Genomic DNA, 7,170 nt, shown 5'->3' on the forward strand with positions numbered 1-7,170 from the left:
ATCACCAGCAAGCCCCCAGGTGATGCTGGTGCTACAGGTCCCAGGAGCACACTTCAAAAATGACTCTGTTAGTCAAGTACTAGCTGTTTCAGGATCCTGGAGAAATACTTTGTTAATTCCCACGATTTCCAGAAAAGAAGTTCAAAATTGTAATCTTGACCTGTTGGCACCGTTATGTCCATGGTAAGATAAGAAAAGCCACAGTTCTTTGTCTTTATGGCCACAAACGTGCTGGCAAATTACATTTATCACTGTCTCTTCACCCTCGCAACAAATCAATAATAGATTTGTTGATCAGTAATTGGTGCTCAATTCGAGAGCCTCAGGTCAGGAGTTGACACAGCGCGCATAAATACAAGATGCAAAGCTGGGAGTCAAACCTGCCCCTGTTATTCCAGAGATGCGGTACTTTTCATTCTGCCTTACTGCTGAGACCAGTTCATTTGATGATGGTGGTGGTGGGAGGTGGCGGCATGGGAGACAAGTGGCTTGTTAAGCATCAGGAAGCCCCGATAAATAATTGATTGAACTCCTTCCCTCCCCCCACCCCCCCCCCCCCCCCCACCTCTTTTCTTCCTGCTCGTGAGGAAAGCATCTCATCTGTTAAAAGACTGAAGCTCAGACAGTGCTGACAGGAGAGAAAAGGTGGCTCTCTATTCCCTGGAGCCTGGAAACATCTTCAACAGCCGCACAGCTTCTGGAACTCGGCTTTCAGCCCCGCCCCCACCTCTCCCTTGGCCCCAGAAATGGAGGTGAAAGGCCACGAAGACCGCGTCACCCTGGCTGTGGGAAGGACTGTGTGTCGGCAGCACCACCAGCAGGAGAGCAGGAACACAGACCTTCTTCTGTGCTGCCTGCCTAATCCCCCTCTGGAGCTGGTTGTCATGGTGACAAGGGCAAAGCGTGCAGGTGCCTTATTGTGACTGAGACACGTGTGACTCAAATGACGGGAAGAATTAAAGAGGATCTGCAGCCGGCCCGGCAGCTCCAGCAGGACGGCTCTGAGTCCCGTGGTGCTTTAAGCCGCCGGCTGAGAATTGAGAAGGCTGAGGAAGTCCAGGACTGAGAGAGGGCCCTGACCCAAGTCAGGCCTGAGAGAGGGCCCCGGCCCCGCCCCCACCCCACGTGGCTTTGGCTGGATGGAAGCTGCAGGTGCAGGCCCCAGATTTGTAGGGTCCATTAGAAGAGGTGCCTTCCCAACCTCAGGAGAAGCATCTATGTTGTACTACTCACTCCCTTCCTCTCCGACCAACCCTTCCCTTTGCAGCAGAAGCTTAGGAATGAGCTAGAAGACAGAACCAAATTAACTCAGTCTTGCTCTATGAAATCAAAGTGATTTGGCAAAAAAATAGGAAAAGGGCTTGAAAACAGCAAGCATGTTTTCGAGTGTGTGTGTGTGTGTGTGAGTGAGTGCTGGGTTTCTCCTTTGAAAAACAGGTTCGAGTTTTCTAACTTCGAGGAGTTCTCATTTCAGTTGGGTTTCAGGGTGGTTTGCAGGGTGGTTAAATGGCGCCCCACTTTTGCATCCCACGGCTCATGGCTTCTCTGCAGCCCTCCTGTGCGCTGAGCTGCCAATCCGTTTGCCCCTCACAGTTCCGACTCTACCCTCCTCTCTCCAGCTCTATCAATGGCAGCAACATTAATATTAATGAGAGGAATTAATACACATTTCCCGGAAAAGGTCAAGGAAAACAGAACCACAAAAGACTGAGCACAAATAGTGTGCTCGGTGTTTGGTAAACATTTTTTCATTAAATCCAGACGATGTAGCACTCAGAGGTAAGCACAACCATATCTCCACTTAACAGATATCGCACTTCAAAAAGCTTAAAGCAGTATGGTCTAAATAAGAAACAGAACATAGATTCATATTTAGGTCTTTATTGTCACCCAACTTCAGGGTTGTTTTTTTCCTACTACAATGCCACATTGCAATGTCCCTCAAAAAGAAGAAAAAACAACTCTCTTCTTTCCTCTGGTAATTTTAACATTTAACTGGTAAGAGTTAGAGATCGTATGGCTTTTTTGATGCCATGTGTCAGGGCTCTTGTCCCAGTCTTTATTATTAATAACCAATATTTGCTGACTAATTTTTACTGTGTCCATTTCACACCCCTATCGCATAGGAAATATGTTAAAGATTTATTGATGGTGTGCAAATTTGGACTTAAGGAGATTATCTGCCCAAGGTCCCACAGCAGCTATAGATAGGTCTAGCCAGGACGTGAACCCAGGAGCAGAACACTTATTCTCTGTGCTGTGCTATGCTATGAGGCAAAGGTCTTATAAGCTTTCCTAGGTATGAAGACAAAAAAGGAAAGAGATGTTGTAAATCTTTCCCTAGTTGGTTCCCATGAAAATAAAGCTAAACCAGGTGGGGTTAGGACTTAAACAAGGGCATTTCAAGAAGCGTAAGAGCCCTTCTTGTGCCACCTTCTATGGATTGTTTTGTTTTGTTTTGTTTGAATTCTGGAATGTTCCCAGTGCCTATTGTTTGGGGTTAGATACTTAGATACGGGCAACCTAAGTCTGCAACTGAAATGACTTTCACAAAAGCTTTCCTTCCAGGATGTGTTTGATAGAGATCAATGCACTTAATATTCATTTCAGGCTAATTAGCTAAAGCAAGGGTCCCATGAGCAACCACGAGCCAGGAGAAGGGACAATTCTGGACATCTTTGTCTAATTCCTCTTTAAATGCTAATAGCTTTGAGATTATTCTATTAACAGGCAGAATCAGAAAAGGAATAAAAGGGCCTGTTTCATTTAATAAAGGGATCACCAAATGGATCGGAATGTTTGTAACAGCCTGAGTAATTATCTATTCATTTAGGTCAAACTACTGTGGGCATCAGGAAAACATAACTAAGAGCAATCCGATTTATGCACAGCCTGCGGTGGGGCCTCATTACAACACAACCCCTGATCCCTATACTTCTGAATGCCTGATAGAAGATCAGCTTTACAACAGAGAATGAAGACCTTTTTCCTTGGAGTCCCAGAACTCCAAGTCAAACATTTACGATATGACAAATAAAAGCTATGTTCTAATGCAATACATGTTACATAAACAGTGTGTTTGGGCAAAGAAGGAAAGGAGGCTGGGCCTAGACACCAAGTGTCATCTAGAAAACCAGAAAGACTTGTGTTTGAACCCTGGTTTCTCTTTAGTAACCCAAAAACACCCTCCCCCAGGCTGCAAGTTTTGTAGTACTATGACCCTCTCACTATTTGCCTGAACATTAATCAGGTAAATTAAACTCACTGTTTTAGGTCTTTGTTTTTGTTTTTTAACTTACAGAATAAGCATAATCATAGTGTCAAGCTTGCAAAAGTTGCTTTAAGGATTAAATGAGATACTATATGTGCAAAGAGACTAGATCAGAGACAATGTTCAAAAGATGGTTAATAACTGTTACCTGGCTTTGTTATAGAGACTGGCTCTGTCAGAGACACCTGAAAGATCCAAGGGTAAAGTGATTAGCTTAAGAATTTAGGCACTGGTTGTTCAAGAAAGATCCATCCAACAAGTAGGTTCTTCCCAAGGATATGGATTATATTCTAGTTAGGTGAGTGATGACATCAGTCTATTTTTAGAGTTTTAATTTTGGCTTTCGCAGAGATTTTCCAGTCACTTTGTGGGGGGAGGAGTTGGTGAGAGCAGCTACGTGCATATTTGTGGTCTAGTTGAACAGGTAGAGGTTAGCAAAGGTCTTCTGTTGTACAGGCTGTTGTTGTCACGTGCTCTGCCTTGGCCAGCTGTGGCTGCTGATCACAAGAAGAGCATCACAAAAATGCAGATTCTGGGTCCTAATCCAGAGCTGCTGAATCAGAATCTCCAAGAGATAATACCAAGGAATATGCCTTTTCTAAAATTTCCTCAGGACACCGGGACATATTCTCTGGGCTAGAGTTTGGAAACCTATGCGCTAAGCAAGTGCATGAAACTGAGCCCACTGCAATATCACATTTGTGATGAGGACCTTTCTGAATACATTCTACAAGCCACCTTGCACTCATGTCTCAAGAGGGATATATCTGAGGCCCATTAACATTCACTTCATAAAACACCAAGTGCCTATGTGCCCTATTCCTGCTTTCCTCCACTAATAAGCTATAAGAAAATGGGAAATAAAAGATGGTTCTTAATGGAGACTTTTTTTCTATCCCATCAGGCCTCTGCCTTGACCCATTTCTTGCCTACAGGTGGGAAAACAGAATATAGCAGGAGCTTTTAAGCAGATATATAAAACACCGAGTTATCATGACCAGCAACTTAGGTATGACTGACTTCCGCTGCAAATGGCCTCTGCAGCCTATTAATAAAGCAAGAATCAGATTGAAATTTATTCCAGAAGTTTCAAAGCGACTTCATATGGTGAAAAATAAATATATCCAGGGTACAATTACTAGCTCATATATCCTGGTTATATACGTGTGTGTGTGTGTGTGTATATATATATATATATATATATACACACACACATATATATGTGTATATATATTATACACATATATATGTGTGTGTGTATATATATATACACATATATATATACATACGTATACATATATACGTATGTATATATATATATGTGTATATATATATACACACACATATTTATGTGTATATATATACATATATGTATATATATATATATATATACATAAATATGTGTGTGTATATATATATACACACACACACCCTAGTAATCCTACTATATATCCTAGTACAATTACTAGGTTATAAGTCAGGTATATATGTTTAGCTCAAACAAATATTGCCCAAACTTTCCCAAAGTAATTCAACCAATTTATACTCCCCCCAGCATACATGAGTGTTCCAATTCTTCCATATCTTCATCAAAATATGGCCTTTCAGTTTTTTTAAATTTAGCCATTCCAGTGAGTGTTTAATGGGATCTTGTTGTGGTTTTAATGTGCATTTCGTAAGGCATAATCATTTCACATGAAGTATCTTATTATAGTGTTTTACTTGTAACTCATCAATTTCACTCCTAAGCCTAGGCCCAAGAGTGCATATGTGCACCAAAAGGCATATGTATGCAGCTTTATGTATAGCTAGAAATAACCTAAATCTCCATCAACAAGAAAACAGATAAATAAATTGAGAGTATATATACAATGGAATACATAGAGAAGAAAAATAAAAACTACTAAAATATGCAACATCATAGGTAAATCTCACAGATACTACATTGAGGGATTTAAAAAAAAAAAAAAAACAGGCACAAATGAGTATCCACAGTATAATTCCATTTATATTAAGTTCCCAACCATAACGAGTAGAGACAGAAGTTGGAATAGTAGTTAACTCTGGTGGTGGGGAATGTAATCAGGGCAGGCTTCATGGATGCCTGTCTTATAAGGTTCCACACTTAGGAAGGTCCTGTGCTTGGTTTAATGCTCCATTATCACTATTTTTTAATTCATAATATTTTTTGAACAAGGGGCTCCACTTTTTTTTAATTTTTTTTTAACGTTTATTTATTTTTGAGACAGAGAGAGACAGAGCATGAATGGGGGAGGGTCAGAGAGAGGGAGACACAGAATCCGAAACAGGCTCCAGGCTCTGAGCCGTCAGCACAGAGCCCAACACGGGGCTCGAACTCATGGACCGCGAGATCGTGACCTGAGCCGAAGTCGGTCGCTTAACCGACTGAGCCACCCAGGCGCCCCTGGGCCCCACTTTTTCATTCTGGACTTTGAGCTGTGTGTTATGCACCTGGTCCTTGGTTCATTTGCCTAGAAAAGGGCCTAAGGGAGCCTCCTGGGTGCTGGAACAGGGTTGTAGTTACACAGGTATACACACATGTCTATTGAGCTATAGACATAAGATCTGTGCATTTTACTGCATGTAAGTTATAACTTAGATTAAACTTTAACAAAAATGTGAAAGAATAAATAGAACATATAGCAGCACGAAGAACAAATTCACCAGAATTGCCAGAGGCTCTGGTGCATAAGTCTGGGGAGGATTCCAACCATAAGTGACTCTAGCTGTAAGAAGGAGCAGGGGAGTGATGACTGTTAACATACACTAAGCATCTACTGTGCGTCAGGCATTGTGGAAATCACTTTACATGTGCTGAATCATTAAATCTGCACAGTAGGGAAGCCTAGGTGGCTCAGTCGGTTGAGCATCCACCTTCGGCTCAGGTCATGATCTCACAGCTCCAGAGTTTGAGCCTCACGATGGGCTCTGTGCTGACAGCTCAGAGCCTGGGGTCTGCTTAGGATTCTGTGACTCCACCTCTCTCTGCCCCTCCTTGCTCACACTCTGTCACTCTCTCAAAAATAAATAAACATTAATTTAAAAAAATCTGTACAGCAATCTTGTTAGATAGCATTAGCCTCAATTTATAGGAGGAAAAGCGTTCCAGAAAAGTTAAGTAACTTGTCTAATAATAGACAGTATGTGAATGGCCAAATGGAGTCTCAAACCCAGATCCATCTGCTTTATAGACACATCCTTTCAAAACTATTATGCTACCTCTACTTGCAAAATTCTCCTGATCATGTACTGAGGGAGACAAAAAAGCGGACCATATTCCAAAAATATTTAAATATGACATAACTATTCAGAGGCTGCATGCAATATGGAGAAACCCCTTTCCTGCCCCTGGCAGCACGCTGTGCCCTCCCAGGGCATGAGATCTGATTTTACCTCGTAAACATAAACGCAGGTATTAGTCCTGGAAATACAATTACCCATCTCAAGTATTTGACTCAAGGACTTGGTTCATCCTCTGATTCTATAGCTTGCTGATGGGCCATAAGAAATAAGCATTGTTATGTGACCTTCAAAACATGACATATGAGTAGCAAAATAAATGATTCATTTAATGGGTTTAGATATAGAGGGCCTTCCCCTGCTTCAGCACTGAGGTCTTATTTATGGCCTGGTCTTAACTGAGTTTCTTTGTGTGTAAGCTTTGAAAAACCATTATGGTCAAAACCTTTCACAGGATTTATTAGAATGCTTTGAAAATTTCTGTGTAGAGAACAGAAGCAGTCAAACTATTATGTCTGTTGCATAAATGCAAAAAAAATCCCCTTAAACTTCTGAATGTTTGACACTGTGGAAATAATAAGAATGGAAAATAATCTCTACTTAATCAGGTTTAAAAATATGCTTATCTAGGGTTTTAT

General features: G+C 41.4%; 1 long non-coding RNA gene across 1 annotated transcript; it reads left to right on the forward strand.

Moving 5' to 3' along the window:
* The first annotated feature begins 969 nt into the window (after window positions 1-969).
* On the forward strand, window positions 970-3,056 carry LOC122200793. Its single transcript, XR_006193937.1, has 3 exons — window positions 970-1,152; window positions 1,594-1,779; window positions 2,834-3,056. It is a non-coding gene; the product is annotated as an uncharacterized LOC122200793 (long non-coding RNA).
* The last annotated feature ends 4,114 nt before the right edge of the window (window positions 3,057-7,170 follow it).

Source organism: Panthera leo, chromosome D1, assembly GCF_018350215.1.
Source record: "Panthera leo isolate Ple1 chromosome D1, P.leo_Ple1_pat1.1, whole genome shotgun sequence".
Taxonomy (NCBI): Eukaryota; Metazoa; Chordata; class Mammalia; order Carnivora; family Felidae; genus Panthera; species Panthera leo.